This window comes from Hypanus sabinus, unplaced genomic scaffold (genome assembly GCF_030144855.1).
Source record: "Hypanus sabinus isolate sHypSab1 unplaced genomic scaffold, sHypSab1.hap1 scaffold_447, whole genome shotgun sequence".
Taxonomy (NCBI): domain Eukaryota; kingdom Metazoa; phylum Chordata; class Chondrichthyes; order Myliobatiformes; family Dasyatidae; genus Hypanus; species Hypanus sabinus.
Genome location: NW_026781321.1, coordinates 367,904 through 387,479, shown reverse-complemented (window position 1 = coordinate 387,479; position 19,576 = coordinate 367,904). Strand labels below are relative to the sequence as shown.

The 19,576-nt window shown below is 45.0% G+C and overlaps 1 pseudogene; it reads right to left on the bottom strand.

The window, feature by feature from the left end:
* Positions 1-442: 442 nt before the first annotated feature.
* LOC132388983 (gastrula zinc finger protein XlCGF26.1-like) lies at positions 443-11,600 on the bottom strand (annotated as a pseudogene).
* Positions 11,601-19,576: the final 7,976 nt, after the last annotated feature.

The following is a 19,576-nucleotide window of genomic DNA, read 5'->3' as shown; positions in this document are numbered from 1 at the left end:
CCGCTTCCAAACAATAATCAGCATCCGCTGCTGATTTTCCACACACAAATAAATCAAAAGGGACTTCCCCAATGAAATCAATATTTAATGACGACGCCCCCATAGATGTTCATATCCCGGATGCAGGCCCCAATTTTGTTATGAATTGTAAAGCTTTTGAAACAAATCAGCACCAATAGACTACACCTGAAACAACACTCACACAAAATGCTGGTGGAACACAGCAGGCCAGGCAGCATCTATAAGGAGAAGCACTGTCGACGTTTCAAGCCAAGACCCTTCGTCAGGACTGCCTGAGACTGCCTGACGAAGGGTCTCGGCCTGAAACATTGACAGTGCTTCTCCTTATAGATGCTGCCTGGCCTGCTGTGTTCCACCAGCATTTTGTGTGTGTTTGAATTTCCAACATCTGCAGATTTCCTCGTGGAGACTACAGCAGGAATCTGTTTTTGATGTTAAAACTACCTTTATTAGAATGTACTTATAATATAGTAACTTAAGCAAGATAAACAAAAGTTAACAGTGTTATGTTTATATATGTGTGTAAGTATAAATCCAAAACTATTGAGCATGGGGGAACCAAGGTCTGGAGTCTTGAGATGGTAAATTATGAAAGTTCAGTTCAGCCACGGAATAACTGATGAGAGAGATATTTGTAATCCAGGGTAAATGTAAAGGGAAGGCAATTATGTCAAATTCCACAGGTTCCATGGTGGTAAAACAAGAGAACAGTCACTGCAGATTTTATCTGTCATCCTTCCAAATCCACATACTAATTATCACCCAAAGTGACTTGTCACAAGGGGTATCATCTTCAAATGAATTACCACACCACACACAGGCAAGGGTTAACACATCAGTGGTCTTCATAGGATACCCCAAATCAGATCCACTCATACGGATCAAACGACGTGACAACCACACATTTGTGTACGCTGAATCGATAATTAACCCACTTTTGTGGGCATAGGGAAATTCCAAACAGTGACCCTTGGCACCTATTTCCCTTGTATAGATCCTTCCATTTCATCTCCTGACTCTGAGTGTCTGTGTCCTCAGCTAAAACTAAACAAGCTGGGAGTGATGTAAACAAGCTGCAAGTCAGACTGATTCATCTTCTTAATCTCTCTCTCTTAAAATGACAGTCCACAGCAAACAAAACCTAGGGATTCATAACAACTGACTGGAGTGCCAGTAGTTGGGATGACTGAGTGAATCCTTGCCCACATTCTCAGCAGGTAAATGGCTTCTCCCCAGTGTGAACTCGCTGATGTCTCTGTAGGCTGGATAAATGAGTGAATCTGCTCCCACAGTCTGAGCAGGTGAATGGCCTCTCTCCAGTGTGAACTCGCTGATGACTCTGTAGGTGGGATGACTGAGTGAATCTCTTCCCACATTCTGAGCAGGGGAACGGCATCTCCCCAGTGTGAACTCGCTGGTGTTCCAGAAGGTGGGATGACAGAGTGAACCGTTTCCCACATTCTGCGCAATTGAACGGCTTCTCACCAGTGTGAACACTCTCATGTCTCTGTAGGTAGGATGACTCAGTGAATCCCTTCCCACATTCTGAGCAGATGAACGGCTTCTCCCCAGTGTGTACTCGCTGATGACTCTGTAGTTGGGATGACTGGGTAAATCCCTTCCCACATTCTGAACAGGTGAACGGCTTCTCCCCAGTGTGAACTCGCTGATGACTCTGTAGGCTGGATGGATCAGTGAATCTCTTCCCACAGACTGAGCAGGTGAATGGCTTCTCCCCAGTGTGAACTCGCTGATGGCTCAATAGGTGGGATGACTCTGTGAATCTCTTCCCACAGACTGAACAGATGAACGGCTTCTCCCCAGTGTGAGCTCGCTGGTGTCGCTGTAGTGTGGATGAATGAGTGAATCTCTTCCCACAGACTGAGCAGGTGAACAGCTTCTCCCCAGTGTGAACTCGCTTATGACTCTGTAGTTGGGATGACTGAGTAAATCTCTTCCCACATTCTGAACAGGTGAACGGCTTCTCCCCAGTGTGAACTCGATGATGACTCTGTAGGTTGGATGGATCAGTGAATCTCTTCCCACAGTCTGAGCAGGTGAATGGCTTCTCCCCAGTGTGAACTCGCTGATGACTCTGTAGGTGGGATAACTGAATGAATCCCTTTCCACATTCTGAGCAGATGAACGGCTTCTCCCCAGTGTGAACTCGCTGATGTCTCTGTAGGCTGGATAAATGAGTGAATCTGCTCCCACAGTCTGAGCAGGTGAATGGCCTCTCCCCAGTGTGAACTCGCAGATGACTCTGTACTTGGGATAACTGAGTAAAACTCTTCCCACATTCTGAACAGGTGTACGGCTTCTCCCCAGTGTGAAGTCGCTGATGACTCTGGAGGGTGGATGAATCAGTAAATCCTTTCCCACATTCTGAGCAGGTGAATGGCTTTTCCCCAGTGTGAACTCGATGATGTCTCAGTAGGCTGGATAACTCACGGAATCCTTTCCCACATTCTGAGCAGGTGAACGGCTTTTCCCCAGTGTGAACTCGCCGATGTCTCAGTAGGCTGGATAACTCACTGAATCCTTTCCCACATTCTGAGCAGGTGAATGGCTTCTCTCCAGTGTGAACTCGCTGATGTACCAGTAGGTTGGATAACTCACTGAATCCTTTCCCACATTCTGAGCAGGTGAGTGGCTTCTCCCCAGTATGAACTCGCTGATGTCTCTGTAGGTTGGATGTCTGAGTGAATCCCTTCCCACAGACTGAACAGGTGAATGGCTTCTCCCCGGTGTGAACTCGCTGATGTCTCCGTAGGTTGGATGCCTGAGTGAATCCCTTCCCACAGACTGAACAGGTGAATGGCTTCTCCCCAGTGTGAACTTGCTGGTGAGCCATTAGGTCAAATGACTGAGTGAATCCTTTCCCAGAAATTCAACAGATCACCAGCCTCCGCCCGGTGTGGTGTGAACTGACTGGTGTGTCCACAGGCGGGAAGACCAACTGAATCCTTTTTCACACACAGAACAGGTGAATGGCCCTGCCCAGTGTGAACTTGCTGATGTACCTTCAGTTGAGATGACCGAATAAATCCCTCCCCACAGTCTGAGCAGGAAGGATGGTTGATTGAATATCCTTGCTCCACTTCTTAAATATCCAGACAGAGACAGCAAAACTGGCGGACTGTGTTTGAGATTCCCGGTGACAAATTCCTTCTCATTTTTATCCTGTGAAAAGATTTACAAAATCCATCAATGGATTTAGGACCACATTTCAGATGAGAATTCTTGAGTTGCCAAGGTTTGATCTGGTATCACACTGTTACAGTGATGTTCAACCCAAGTTGGACAGAGAAATCATCTCCTGACTGGGCAGAGTGCTGGAACCTGGAATGACCATCAATTCCCTGATGCTCTTCCTGTCTCTATAACAATGGGGCATTTCTGCCGCCTCCAATCTGTGACCTGGCTCATTTTGACTCTCTCCGTTGGTATTATTCCCTGTTCCTGTTGAGCAGTATGGGTGCCTGGCCCCACAGTAACTGAAACAGTCTCACGCAAATTGTCTTTGTGGATGTGCACCTGGGATTTTCTTTTATGTATTATTAACTTAAACTGCCACAGTTTTAACACCATATAAAAAAAACTCGTGCTGAGATGAATGGTTGGTCCGCACAGCGGTTAAAAGGGGTTAGAGTGAATTTTTGTAATATTTCAGGTTCTTGTAGAAAATTACAACACAGAAACAGGTCCTTTGGGCCATCTAGTCTGTGCTGAACTATTTAAACTGCCACTCCCAGACCCCTACCATCCAGGTACCTACACGAACCTCTTAAATGTTGAAATGGAGCTCGCATGCACCACTCGGGATGGCTGCTCATTCCAAACCTAGATGACCATCTGTGTGAAGAAGATTCCCCTCATGTTCCCCTCAACATTTCACCTTTCACCCTTGACCCCTGGCCACTGGTTGAAGTCCCACCCAATCTCAGTGGAGAAAGCCAGCTTGCATTTACACTATCTGTGCCCCTCTACCACAATCAAATCTCACCTCGATCTTCCACATTCCAAGGAATGAAGTCCTGACCTGTTCAATCTTTCCTTATAACCAAGTACTCCAAACTTGGCAACATCCTTGTGAATTTCCTCTGAAATCTCTGAAACTCTTTTAAATCTTTCCTGTAGGTAGGTGACCAAAACATCACACAACACTCCAAATTAGGCCTCTTTTACAAGTCAACATAATATCCATCTATTGTCAGTATTTGGTTCATGAAAGCCAATGGGCTAAAATCTTTCTTTCCATCACTATCTAACTGTGATACCACTTTCAGTGAATTAAGGACTTATATTCCCAGGTCCCTTTCTTCTACAACACTCCTCCGTGCCCGACCAGTCACTGTGAAAGACCTCTGTTGGTAGGTCAGTCCAAAGTGCAACAACTCACACTTGTCTGCATTAAATTCCATTTTCCATTTCTCAAACCATTTTCCCAGGGGGTCCAGATTGCACTGCAAGCCATGATAGTCTTCCTCGCTGTCCACTACACCACCAGTCTTGGTGGTCATAAATCTGCTAATCCAGTTAACCACACTATCATCCAGATTACTGATCTAGATGACAAACCACAACAGATTCAGCACTGATCCCTGTGGCAACCACTAGTCACAGGCCTCCAGTCAGAGAGGCAACCATCTGCTACCACACTCTGGCTTCTGCCAAAGACAGTGTCTCATCCAATTTACTATCTCATCTTGAATGCTGAGTGACTGAAACTTCTTGACCAACCTCCCATATGAGACAAGCGCCTTGCTAAAGTCCATGTAGACGACATCCACTGCCTTGTCTTCATCCACTTTCCTGATAACTTCCTCGAGTAGCTCCATGAGATTGGTTAGACATGACCTACCATGCACAAAGCCGTGCTGCCTATACTTAATCAGTCCACATCTATCCAAATACTTATATTTCCGGTTCTTGCACATACGTTCCAGTAACTTTCCCACTATTCACTACTAGTCACCACTCCGTGGGTTTGGAGATTTCCCTTGAATTTCATAGAATGATAGAAATCTGTAGCACATTACAGACCCTTTGGCCCACAGTGCTGTGCCGACTATGTAACTTACTCTAGAAGCTGCCTGGAGTTTCCCTAGCACATAGTACTCTATGTTTCTGAGCTCCATGTAACTATCTAAGAGAGTGTTAAAAGTCCCTGTTGTATCCGCCTCGACAACCGCTGCTGGCAGTGCATTCGACACATCCAACACTCTCTGTGTAAAAAACCTACCCCTGACATCCCCTCCGCATATATTTCCAAGCACCTTAAAACTATGCCCCATCCTGTTAGCCATGTTAACGCTGGGAAAAAATCCTCTGGCTATCCACACACTCAATGCCCCTCATCATCTTATACACCTAAAAAAAGCTCTAAACATAAACAAGGAAATTATACATTGCTCTGAGGATTTGTTGGAAGTAAACAAAATTATGAGGGTATAGATAGGGTAAATACAAACAGCTTTTTCCACTGAGGTTGGGTGGGACGACAACCAGAGGTCATGGGTAAGTGGGGAAAGTGAAAATTTAATGGGAACATTTGGAAAAGTTCTTTGCTGAAATGGTCGTGAGAGTGCAGAATGAGATGTCAGCACTAGTGGAGAATCTGAGCTCGATTTCACCATTAAGAGAAGTTTGACAGGTACCTGGATGGTAGGGGTACGGAGGGTGATGATCCCAGTGCAGGTAGTTGCAGGTAGCTTAAATGTTTTTGTGGCATTGACTAAATGGGCCAAATAGCCTGTTTCTCCACTGAACTTCTCCATGTTTTTGCGACAGAGAAGCTGGCCAAACTTGTTTGGAAGGGAAAAGGTAGGAGTGACAATGGAGCAGCAATGGCTGGAGTTTCTGGGAGCAATTCGAGAGCTGAGTAATCGATACATCCCAAAGACGTGGAAGCATTGGAATGGCAGCAGGGCACAACCGTGGGTTAAATGAGAAACCAAAACCAACATAAAAGCAGAGGAGAGGGCAAACAAAAGAGCAAAGGACCATTAGGAAGCTTTTAGAATCCAACAGAAGACAACTAAAGGAAAGTCAGATGAGTTCAGGAGTGGAATTATGAAATGGTTGTCATTAATGAGTTTTGGTTGCACCCAACAGTCCGCGGCATTTAGAGGAACGAGATATCCAGGGCCTCAATATCTCTTGAAAACCAAGATTCCCTGCACTAGTTACCATTCAACTTTTATTTTGTCAGACACATACAAACTCTACACCCTTAAAATTTCTTTCTGAAGAACTCCCACTTACCAAGTTCTCCTTTGCTAAAAAAACATCCTGTCCCAATCCACACTTGTTAAATCCTTGCAAATATCATAAAAATTGGCCTTTCTCCAATTTAGAATCTCAAGAGAGGTCCAGGCCTCTGCTTTTCTGTATTTACTTGGAATCTCATGATCAGTAGATACAAAGTGTTCCCATACACTAATTTCTGTCACTCGCCCTAGATCACTTCCCAATAGCTTATTGCACACTTCTACATCGGGAATTTTACATACTGATTAAGGTAGATTTGATAAGCTCTACCCCATCTAGTCCTTTTACAGCCTAGGATTCCAGTCAATAAACGGAAAGTTAAAATCACTCACTTTGTCAACCTTTGTTTCTTGGCATAGTCCGCAATCTCTCTACAGATTTGTTCCTTGAAATCCCTCAGACTGTTGGGCGCAAGCAAGTCCAAGTAATGGCTACAATATCATAATTTCATGTCCTGAGGTCTGAATGACATCTGTTTGGTGTCAAAAAAACAACCTTGCCCTCAATGTCACTGAAACAAAGGAGCTGGCTGCAGACTACAGGAGAAATGGAGACAGGCTGACCCAGGATCTGGGGTTGAGAGGGTGAACAGCTTTAAGTTCCCTGGCACACACAACACCGAGGATCTCACCTGGTCTGTACATACCGGCTGTGTGGTGAAAAAGGCACAACAGCACCACTTTCACCGCAGGCGGTTCAGGAAGTGTGGGACGGGGCCCCAAATACTAACAACTTTCCACAGGGGCACAATTGAGAGCATCCTGACGGGCTGCATCACTGCCTGGTATGGGTGCTGTACTTCACTCAGTTGCAGGACTCTGCAGAGAGTGGTGCGGAGAGCCCAGCACATATGTAGATGTGAACTTCTCACTATTTAGGACATTGACAAAAACAGGTGTGTAAAAAGGGCCACTGTTTAAAAAGGATCATTGGGGACCAGAGTCACCCCAACCACAAACTGTTCCAGCTGCTACCATATGGGAAACGGTACCACAGCCAGAAAGCCCGGACCAACAGGCCCAGGGACAGCTTCTTCCACCAGGCCCTCTGATTGATTAATTCATGCTGATACAATTGTACATTTATTTATCTTGACTGTCCTGTTGTACATACTATTTATTATAAACTATTATAAATTTCACATTGCACATTTAGACAGAGACGTAACATAAAGATTTCTACAACTCGTGTATGAAGAATGTAAGGAATAAAGTCAATTCGATTCAATTCACCCTCTCCACTATCTGTTCTGTCATTCTGGCTCCAATCCTCCCTGCAACTTTAGTTTAACCACCCACCCCACAGGGGAGCACCAGCAAGCCTTGCCACTAGGATACTCATCCCTTTCTAGTTCTGTTCCACTAACTAACAAATCCCCTATCACCCCTTTGACTTTCCTCTGCCAGGTAATTCCCCCCAACAGTTTCTAAAGTGTCCACCTGTTGTTGTGGGGGATGGCAACAAGAGTACTCGGCGATGGCTATTTAACCTCATTCCCCTTCCTGACTCTCATCCAGTTTCCTGTGTCCTGCACCTTGGGTGTAACTCACCTCTCTGAACATCATACCTATCACACCCTCTGACGCTTGGATGATGCGGAATTCATCCATTACCTACTCCAACTCCTTAAAGTGCAGCTGGATATACGTGAGGACGTCAGGGACACTGGAGGTCTCCCCACCTTCCCACCAATATCCCCTCTAATTTGTAGTGACCAGTGTGTGCAAAAACCTTGTACTGTACAATTTTTACCCAGTGACAACAACATGTGCAAACTGAATTTTATATAGAGAGGTATTCATTTCGACAGCGAGCAAGTCACTGTCAGTAAGAACTTTAATCTCCTCTGGTTGAGTCTTGATTGAGTTCATCTGCACTCTCACACAACCTATGTAACAGGTTAATGAAGGATTTACTCACCACAGCTTTTGCAAACCACCTATTTGTGATTTTCGTGCTAAATGATGCTTTCAATTTCAGATTTCCAAATATCACTCCACTTCTTCCCACTTGAAAATTCCCCAGCAACTCTTGCATCACCACAACACACACAGTATTGTACATAAATATTTCCCCTGAAGTCTCACCCAGGTGACTGACAGTGGTGAACTCAGTGATGGTAATGCCAAGGAATACTGCCTTTAAGGGCAGTAGTCTGTCTCCCTGGAGTCTGGCACATTTGTGATGTGAAAGCTACTTGTTGGTCAGGTCAAAGGTGTTTGATATCATTATGTAGCCAGACAGAATTGGTGGAAGCATGTTCTCACTGGTAGAAAAATGCAGACCGAGAGGAGGTAGAACAAGCAACAGACACAAAATGCTGGAGGAACTCAGCAGGCCAGGCAACATCTATGGAAAAGAGTACTAATGCTGAATTCCTCCAGCAATTTGTGTGTGTAGCTTGGATTTCCAGCATCTGCAGATTTCCTCTTTGTGATTGGAGGTAGAACAAAGATGATTTTCTCAACTGGTGATGTAAAAGATTTTAGAGCCATAAAATAGAACACTACAGCACAGTACAGGCCCTTCAGCCCTCCATGTTGTGCCAACCCATATAAACCTTAAAAAAAGAACTAAACCCACACTACCCCGTAACCCTCCATTTTTCTTTCATCCATGTGCCTGTCCAAGAGGATATTAAATACCCCTAATGTTTTAGCCTCCACCACCACCCCTGGCAAGTCATTCCAGTCACTCACAACCCTCTGTGAAAAAAAAACTTACCCCTGATGTCTCCCCTAAACTTCCCTCCCTTAATTTTATACATATGCCCTCTGGTGTTTGCTGTTGGTGCCCTGGGAAACGGGTACTGACTATCCACCCTGTCTATGCCTCTCGTAATCTTTTAGCCCTCTATCAAGTTCTAGACCTTTCATATTGTTTCACATTTCGTAAAGATTGAAACAGAATAGGCTGAAACACAATGTTCAAAAGTGCTGGCGTTCAATCCACTTGGTGCATTGACTCATTACATTTTTTGGGTGTATGTTTGTCAGAAACACATTCAACAGATTTCCCATCAGAAGTGCAGGAAAATTCTGTACCTGATTTCAAATGAGCCACTGAGCACTCTGAAAAAAAGGTACGGCAGAGGCCGACTTCTCCCTTGTGCTTTTATTTTTAGTGTGAACTATGTGACATTGATGGTGATTAATGATCATTACTTTCAGGCGACAGCCCTCCAAACATGTGACGAACCACAGTAAAACTTAGTGAACCTGCCATGGTTGGGTCTTGGGTGTCGGACCAGCAGATTTTCTGTATTATTAGATGTTCTCATATTAAACATCATACCTCACTTCCAAATCACTGTTTTTAGACATCACATTCTAGAATGATGTGAAAATAAGGTCAAAGTAAGTTTCAAAGTCATCTGGGAAACAGAAACGTGCAAGTTTAAAGGGAGCAGAGATACCTGACTGACCTGCATGAGGTGTTGAGCTACCTAAAATGCATTCTTGAACGTATACTGCAGATTTAAAGCATTAATTGGATTTAAATTATTTTATTAAATTAACATTATCTTGCATCTCTTAATCCTAATTCACAAGTTTAACATAGAATTAACCTTTCTGCATTTGGATAACTACAATCTTTGTTCTTCTCTTTTGAAAAATGCAGTCACATCATAACACTATTCAAACTTCTGACCAAAAGTCTTATTTTTCCCCCTTTTATTTTTTCCCAGGAAAAAAATACTATAAACTTTTTGCTATTTAAAATTGGTAACATTTATCAATTCATGCTTTTGTTTAAAATTAAATTGCTTAACTCCCTGAAGCAAACTTGTAAGTTCACTAGCTAATAAAGAATTGAACAAAGAGGATTGTATATTTTACGCACAAAGCAGCATAATATCAATGCTCCTACATCATAAATTGGGAGACAAATGTACACATCCCAACCTTATTAGGTATTTGTACTCAATTTTTCCCCACAGATGGTGAACTGCTAATCTTGGCTGGTTCATCAGGCACAGCATGGAGAAGGTCTGAAGGGAGGTGGAGTGGTTTGTGTATTTGCGGCAGTGCTGGGAGGAAAAATCAGCATGAATGATGAATGTCTTTAATGTCCCTTCCTATAAAATGCTCGACAGTTGTTTCACACTTATTTGACCTTGAGCTTTTTTTTTAAAACCATATTACACTTTAGTCAGGATTACTTAGAATTTCAACATCTCTTTTCCAGTGAAAATAATAAGTGGGAAGGGGTATAATTTAAAGATCCTATATATTCAGTTTAATCCACCCCGTTCTAATGAAATGTTTATTCAGTTATTTATGCTATTGACAAGGCTCTGAATAAAGCAAATGAGGACCAATTGGTGTTATCCATTCTTACAACCAGTTCAATGGCATAATTTTAAACTCACTTCCCCAAGTTTTCACATTTAGGAGCAGAATCACAAGAAGAGGTGGCAAATGACCAGGGAAAGCTTCACACAGAATCACAGAATAATTATTATAAAATTATTGTTGGCATGAAAGGAGATCATCAACCAGAACTATCCTTTCAACTCCAATCCTTTTCTCTTGCCCTGCATCACTGCAAAAATTCACTCTCATTTCCTTTCCAATTCTATTTGAAAGTACTGTCTTAGTCTTCGACAGTACTGTCCTGTGGATATCCAGTAACTGTGCTCTGGAAGTCCAATCCACAGTAGAATCTTTGCTAATCTACAATGCTAGCAATGCACCTCACCATACTTTATGTCCAGTAATTTAACCAAGATTCCGATTTTCTAATCACAGAAAAGACTAAGTACTAATTTAAAACAAAGGCTAAGGTTTAAACTTTCATCTTATGCTGATGATCATCTAATGTTATACTGCTTTTCCATATATAAGATAGATAGATAGATAGATAAATAAATAAGGAATGACAGATAAGGTTGTGGCCTAAGGTAGAACGAGTCAATTTTAGAAAATCTAGCACATCTATTTTTCAGCATAGTCCGCTCCTACATTTACACACTTAGTCCAGCGGTCGTGTAACATACGAATCTTGGACCTCCAGAGAGTGTCCACAGATGGGTTTTGTTCCCTTTCTCCGAGTTCCTAATCCTTGCATTTAGATAGCTGGAGCTCAGCTCTGTCTGAGAGATCCATCGGTTCCCATTCCCTCATCAGCCGGGAGCTCCCCGGGGCCCGTGTACGGATCGTGGGGCTGAGAGAGAGGGAAGAGGGCAGGACTGTCCCGGGGTTGCTGGTCACAGTGTCCGAAATTCAGAGGAATTATCCCGAAGTCGGTGTTTAAGATAAAAACACGGAGAATCGCTCTTACCTGCAACCGACATTTTCAAGGCCTTTTGGGTAATACCGGTGCCATTAAACAGTTCTTGAAGCACCGATTCAATGTCCATATCTCATTTTTTTTCGGGTATATAGAAAAAATCTGAAGCTTTTTTACCGCAGGAAGCGGCTCACATAAACAATGTATTCAATATCCACGTGTATCTAATGCCAATGTAAAATGCAAGTATAAAACACAGGAGATTCTGCAGTGGCTGGACATACAGAGACGCACACACACAAAATGCTGGGGGAGCTCTGCAGTTCAGGTAGTAACTAAGCAGTGGAGTCCACAGTCTAGGCATGCTGAAGAGGCTCGGTCTAAAAGTTGTTTATTTATTCCTCTCCACAGTTGCTGCCTAATCTTTTGATTTCCACCAGTATTTTGCAGAAACTAGCAATCTTTTTTCCAAATTTTTCTGATTTTCCTTTTGTAGCCATATCCTGTTGGTCTGTTTCTTCCCTCTCCTCCTCCTCGTAAACTCCAGACCCCATCTCTGTCTGGAGCCCCAAAGCCTGACTCAGGCTGGCAACTCTTTGGTTTCTGACTCTGCTCCATCGAAGTTTCACTCGCCAGTCTGCTGTCAGACTTTAGAGGTGCATTGTGTTACGAGACCGCAGATTCGTTTACTGTGAGTGTCGCTTTAAGTGCCTGAGTGAGGCGGGTCTGTGACGTCACACAGGCGCTACAGCAGAGACAGAGAGACAGAGGGGGGAGGAGAGGGAGGGGAGAGAGAGAGATAGAGGGAGAGGAAGAGAGGAAGAGTGAGAGAGACTTCAGCTTGTCACTGCTATGCCCAAAAGATTGGGTTGATCATCGGCACGCAGTGCACAACGGATGTGTGACTGTCACTTCGTATAATCCATATGTGTGGATTTCCCTTACCTGGAATCGGGGTGTTCTGTGGTAACCACTTGAAGACGATATTCCTGTCACTGTCACCTGGTGATATTTCTAAGTGGATTTCGGAACTAATCGACGGATAAGATCTTCGGCGACTGTTATTTCGTTCACCCAGCGTGGAATGTGTGTGGAATTCGTCGTAATTGCCTTCTCTCTACATCTTCGTGTGGATTTACAAATCTCTCCTCTCACTCGCTTGTTCCGTAGATTACTGAACTTTTCCACTTTACCATCTGAAGACTTTAAGTATTGTTTCCCAATAGTTTGCAATACGTACAACACCGTTAATTGCTGTTTATTTCGTTCAATCTTTTAGATTTGGAGTAGATACTAATGAAGAGAGTGGTTTTAACATCGAAACCAGACTCCGTTAGTGATCTATTGCTGCTGGTACGTAAAAATTGCAACAACCCAGCTGTCTGAGGCACAGTCCTTTAAAATAGGTGAAAATGACACAAAACATTGAAAAGAGCGGAGAAGAAGGAGTTTAACCAACTTCGTCCGGAGCCCTGAACAACGTCACAACCACAGTGAGCTCATCGTCTTGTTCAGCCCGGAGAAAATCATGCAGGAAATTCATGCAGGTGTATAAGATGATGAGAGGCATTGGTCGTTTGGATAGCCAGGGGCTTTTTTCCCAAGGCAGAAACGGCTAACACGAGGGGGAATAGGTTTAAGCTGCTTGGAAGTAGGTACAGAGGAGATGTCAGAGCTAAGGTTTTAAAGCAAAGAGTGGTGTTTGTGTGGAATGCATTGCCAGCGATGGTGGCAGAAGCGAATACAATAGAGTATTTTAAGAGTCTCTTAGATAGGTACACGGAGCTTAGGAAAATAGGTGGCTATGCGGTAGGGTAATTTTAAAGCAGTTTCTAGTGTAAGTTACATGGTCGGCGCAACATTGTGGGCCAAAGCGTCTGTAATGTGTTGTAGATTTCTATGATTCTCTGAAATTCAAGAGAAATCTGCTATCCCACGGAGCGGTGACTAGTTGTAATCTGTCATCACAGGGAGAGTGAGAGGGGGAACGGCAGGGGTAGATTTTAATATACTGATATGGAACAGAAACATGGGCAGGGACCAGATGGACAGAGTGGCCACTCTAGTGTACATTGTGAGTGTGTTAGAGACGATAAGAACCTGAGACACGGGATTTGATACAGAGCTGATTTATCTTTCACAGATCCACAATATTAAACACCAGACTAGTTTAAGTCTAACATCAGCAGAACCGACTCCTCCAATGCTCAGTGACCAGGGTTCAGTCCTGGGTGCGATGAGCAGCCGCAAGAACTGCAGAATCTGACAGTATCAGTCCCTCATGAACCTGCAGCTGCCTTCAGTCACCGTGATGGTTAAACATTTAACACGGAGCTGATTTGAACTTCCTCCCTGATGTGAAGTTGCTGGTGTTGCAGCAGCTGGGATGATTGAGTAAAACTCTTTGCTCACTCCGGACAGAAATGTGGCCTCTATTTATTGTGAACTCACCGGAGCATCACAAGGTGGGTTCACTGAATGAGTCTCTTCGCACACACGGAGCAGGTGAACGGCCGCTTCCCAGAGCGAAGCTGTCGGTGAATCTGCGATGGCCGACTGAATCCCTTCCAAAATGAGATCCAGGGAATGATATCTCACTGCTCGGAACGTCATGGCGATGTATCCAATCACATCACGTACATGGACACGTGCTCGGGCTCTCCTTGTCGCGAGTGGGGCGCTGTCTTCTCCAGCATCTCCGTCTCCACATTCAAGGATCGGCGGCAATCAACCGCTGGTGAACTGACAGATACAGCGGCACTAACGAGCTGTTGTGTTTGTGAGTCCCAGCATGAAAGTCGTTCAGAGAGAAAAATCAAACTCCCACCCCAACCCCAGCTTAAAAAAAGAACGGCATCCCGATCATCAATCTACAAACCCCACCCCTCTGGACAAAAGGGAACAATAACATCGAGCCCCCCCCCCAAAGGAAACAACCCTACCCCGCACAACAGCGGAGGAGCCGGTGTCACCAGGGTAGCTGAAACCTGGAACTCACTGCCCGAGGTGGTGGTGGAGGCAGGTCCCTTCACAACATTTACGAAGAGGATGAACATTGAAACTGCCGAGATACAGTCGGCTGTGAACCAAGTGCTGATAAATGGGACCAGTGTAGACAGTGAGTGGATGGTCAGAACAGGTATGGCCGACCAAAGGCCTGTTTCCGTGCTGTGTGATCCACCGCTCCGGACATGGTAAATTAACGATTTATTAACAATCACCGCAAGGATGGTTTTCAGATTCAGTCTGAAGGTTATGGTACATTCAGTTCGTCATCAGACCTGAAAAATCATGTCTTCCCGCAGCTGGTTCCACCTGTTGGTGTGTCCTCTTTCGTCCACCTCCAGGGAAGCTGCATCTCCACACAGACTCCTCACTTGAGAATACACACAGTGTATTCTGTTGACTAATACACCGTGTGTGGACCCCGCTGGCAATTCTGGTGTTGTGACCCGAATCGAGACAAACACCACGCTGCCCACTCCACCAACAACACGGCACAGCCGGACACATAACAGGGGACTTTACATCCCACAACACTGGATTCAGTGATGAAACCCCTCATTGATGTTGTTGTCCCACTGAAAAGTCCATTAAGGTGCTTTTAAATGCCAGCGCTCGCCCACAGGTGACGTCAGACACAGTTCCCACGCGCCTGACGTCACACATGGGCTCCCCACACCGGGATCTGCCCTCACGTGCGCGGTGTCTTACGTCACCCACGCGCTGCTGTGCTCGAGCTTTATCGGTTTAACGGCTAGGCTAATAATCACGTGACCAGCCCCTCCCCCACCGCTGTCAACAGAGGATTCAGGAGCTGCGCTATTCCTATTGGTGCGAAGCGATGTCAATCACAGGTTACAACCAATCCCGGAGGCGGACAAGCCGAGTGGGCGTTACCCCGCTGAGTTCGTCTCCCGCTCGAGCGCCGACCGCCTCCCCAGAGCGGAGAAAACCTCAAAGTAAATGTCCGCTTTCTGATTTATTTCCATTTCCCTCCGAGGGAAGTTGGGGCGTTTGTGAATCGTCTCCCGCGGCCGGAGTCTGATGTATCGCTCAGAGGTCGGAGGAGAGCGCTCGGCCCGTCGGTTCGATGCCGGTTCCCCGGGGAGGGAGGGATTTTATTGAAAGGATGAAGATTGTGAGAGAGGGGGCGGACAGGATGTTTGTCCCGGTGGGGACAGGAGGGGCTCATCCGTGGAAATGTCTGAGCCCACGGTGGTGTCGAGCAGAGGGATTCACCACATTGGGGGCAAACACCGGCAGACTGTTGCCCTGCAAGCGGGGCCAATGGTCCGGGCAGAGTGACAATTATTTGTGTTTTGTTGAGATTGTACCTGGAATATGGTGTAAAATCCCGCTCCCCAAACTAACACGGGTTATACAGACCAAAGAACAAACTGCCGGAGGAACTCAGTGGGTCGGACACCATCTGTGGAGGGAAATAGACCGTCAACATTTCGGGCCGAGACCCTCCCTCTGGACTGAGAGTGGACGGGAAATAGTCAGAGAAAAGAGGTGAGGGGTGGGGATGGGGCAAGAGCTGGGGAGTGAGAGGTGGATCCAGGTGAGGGGGAGGTGGGAAGGTGGAAATAGTGACAGGGGTGGGAGGTGAGTGGTTGGGGCAACATGGGGCTGCAGAAGATGGAAATTAATTCTACAGAGGATCATCAAAGAGGTTAGAGAGCATTTATTATAGAGAGTGCAATGAAGATTCACCAGACTGATCCCTGGAGTGGTGGGTCATCATATGAAGAAAAATGAAATGTAATACCCCTTTCATTTGGAGAATCGAGGACTGAGAGGTGAACACTGAAATGCACAACATCATGACCGGTTGAACCAGGGATCTCAGTCTCTGAAAAGTGGAGTGGTCTGTCTGGGACTGAGATGAGGGGAAATGTCTCCACTCCGAGGGTGGTGAATGTCTGTAAATCCCCACCACAGAGGGCAGTGAAGACTCAGTGATCGTCCCCACGTAAAACAGAGGCTGACTCATGTGTGGAGACCGAAGGGGTGGAGGAAATGAGGACTGGGCAGGAACGTGTGGCTGAGATGGGAGAGCAGCCGCCACCTTGCTGATGGTTAGAGGGGCTGAATGGCCTCTTCCTGCTGTTTCTCACTTGATGTTTCAGAGTTCCTGTCCAGCAAGGCTCTGGAGGAATGTAAATAGAAATTAGAGTTTATAAACATAGAACTGATTTAAATGAAACGTGAACATTTCCTGTTTGGGTCTGAATTATGTTTTGGACCTGGTTGGGAATTGAGCCGGTGACTCTGTGACCTGGAGGTGGAGGGAAAAGGATCGGGGAAGATATGGTGTGGAAAAATAATCATGTATCTGGGGTAAATATGGAATAATGTGGGGAATGCGGTGGATGGGTTTGGCAGCGTGTGAGGGGCGAGGAGCAGAGTCACCGGTTCAGGAGGGAGTCCCTCCACCCGTCAACTAATCCCGTTTCCTGTTCATGTTGTTCCGCAGATCTGCAGCATCTGCGGGTCACTGCTCTACGTGTCCGTGTAGCTTCACCTTTCCCCGTTCAGACAAGTCAGTGAGATCCGGATCTGTCACGTCCTCTCGTTGTGGGTGGACAATGTTTATTTCTCTGCAACACTTTCTGTTGTTTCATTCCACTGTTTTGTGGTGCTGAAGTGCAGCCAATGTTTCTGGGTGTCTGACCCGTTTATGTGAGAATTTAGCCATTTGTATTTATCTGAGCTTCTCATAAATGTGTAAAGTTTAGTTCAGCTTCACTTCAGAATTTCCAAAGCAACACCCAGTCAGTCAAATTGCTCCACACAATTAAAATAGCTTATTACTTTTTTCTCTATTTTTGTACTATATATATGTACATTCATATTTTAAATCACAATTGTTAAAATCTATTGTTCTGAATTATTTTCTACTGCTGCCGCAGGGACAACGAATTTCATGACACATGCCGGTGCTATTAAACCGGATTCTGATGGGAGACCCACCACCCTGATCCCAGGTACCACAGATCGTGATGTGAGATTGAAGCATTTTCCATATATTTGCATTCCTCAGAAATGACAACAGTTCAGTTTCCTTCTGAGCTTTCAGAGCAGAAGCTCAGTCTGTTTAATATTTCCACACAATTAAAATGGGAAATTTGTTTATTATCATCATGTACTGAGCTACAGTGAAAATCTTGCCTGACGTACCATCCACACAGATGGATACATTCCAACAGTACATTGAGCTGATATACAACAAAATAATCACTGTAACAAAGCATTATGGCTGCAGAGAAAGTGCAGTGCAGATAGACAAATGGTGCAGGGTCACGTCCAGTTACATTGTGAGGTTGAGTCCATTTTATCATTCATTTGGCTTATAGCTGTAGACAGGAAGCCATACTTCAGCCTGGTGTTACGCACTTTAAGGGTTTTGTATCTCTTCCCCGATGGGGGAGCGGGCTTGCAGCAAGAAAGTCCAGGTTATGAGGTTCTTTGAGTACATGGCCTGCTTTTCCGAGGGAGTGGAAATGTAGGAAGAGTCCATGGAGTGGAGGCTTGTTTCTCTGATGTTCTCTGCTCTCCAAAGTTCTCTGCCGTTCCTTGCAGTCATGGGCAGAGCAGTAGCCATACGAAGGCGCGAAGTATCGACAAGGAGCTCAGAGACCTTCACCCTGCCTTGTGTAGCTGGATCCTGGACTTCCTGTCAGATCGCCGGCAGGTAGTAAGAGTGGGCTCCATCTCCTCTGTCTCTCTGACCCTCAGGACACATACCCCACAGGGTTGTCACTTTGGACCCCTCCTTTACTCTTTGTGCACCCATGACTTGTGTTGCCACCCACAGCTCCAATCTGCTAATTCAATTTTGCTGACAACAGTACATTGATTGGCCTCATCTCAAATACTGATAACAATCAATCAAATGCCTTCTGACAAGGGTCGGTCCAAACAAACTTTTCACGCTTCTTCAGGAGATTGGTCAGAGGAAGAGCAATCGCAGCAGAGTTCTTACGATAATATCTATCCATTCCCAGAAACCTTCTAAGAGCCTTCTCAGCAGTCAGAATAGGAACTGGAGAAATTGTCTGGACTTTTGCCCGAACAGGAGCCAACTTGCTTTGACCGACAACAAAGCCAAGACAGGTCACACTGGCATTGCCAAATTCACTCTTAGCCAAGTTAACTGTAAGGTTGTCCTAGGAAAGCCTGTCAAATAGCTTTTCTACTGCAGAGATATGCTCTTCCCAAGTGCCACTCCCTGTAACTAAGTCATCAATATAGGTATCTGTGTGTTCTAACCCTCGAATTACAAAATCAGTCATTCTCTGGGATGTTCCTGGAGCATTTTTCCTTCCAAAAGGCAAAACATTGTATTCATACAACCCAGATGGTGTCACAAATGCAGAAATTTCTCTACCTCTGTCCATCAATGGAACACACCAATACCCTTTCAACAGATCAATCGTTGTAAGAAATTAGCTTTTCCAGCCTTATCGATGCAATCATCCACTCTAGGGATAGGATAGGCATCTGTTTTTGTTACTGTATTTACCTTTCTATAATCAGTGCAAAATCTAACACTACCATCAGGTATGGGCACAATAATGCAGGGTGACTCCAATCTCATTTTGAAGGCCTAATAATACCATTCTCCAGCATATACTCAATTCCCTGGTCAGCCAATTTACACTTTTCTACGTTCATGCAATTTGGGTGTTGTTTAATCAGTTTAGCTTGACCAACATCTACGTCATGTACTACGACCATGGTTTACTTGGGAACAAAGGGAAATAAATCTTTAAACTTCAGAAATAATTCCTTCAGCTGTTAACCATATAAACCATATAACAATCACAGCACGGAAACAGGCCACCTTGGCCCTCCTAGTCCGTGCCGAACCCTTAATCTCACCTAGTCCCACCTACCCGCACTCAGCCCATAACGCTCCACTCCTTTCCTGTCCATATACCTATCCAATTTTACCTTAAATGACACAACTGAACTGGCCTCTACTACTCCTACAGGAAGCTCATTCCACACAGCTATCACTCTTTGAGTAAAGAAATACCCC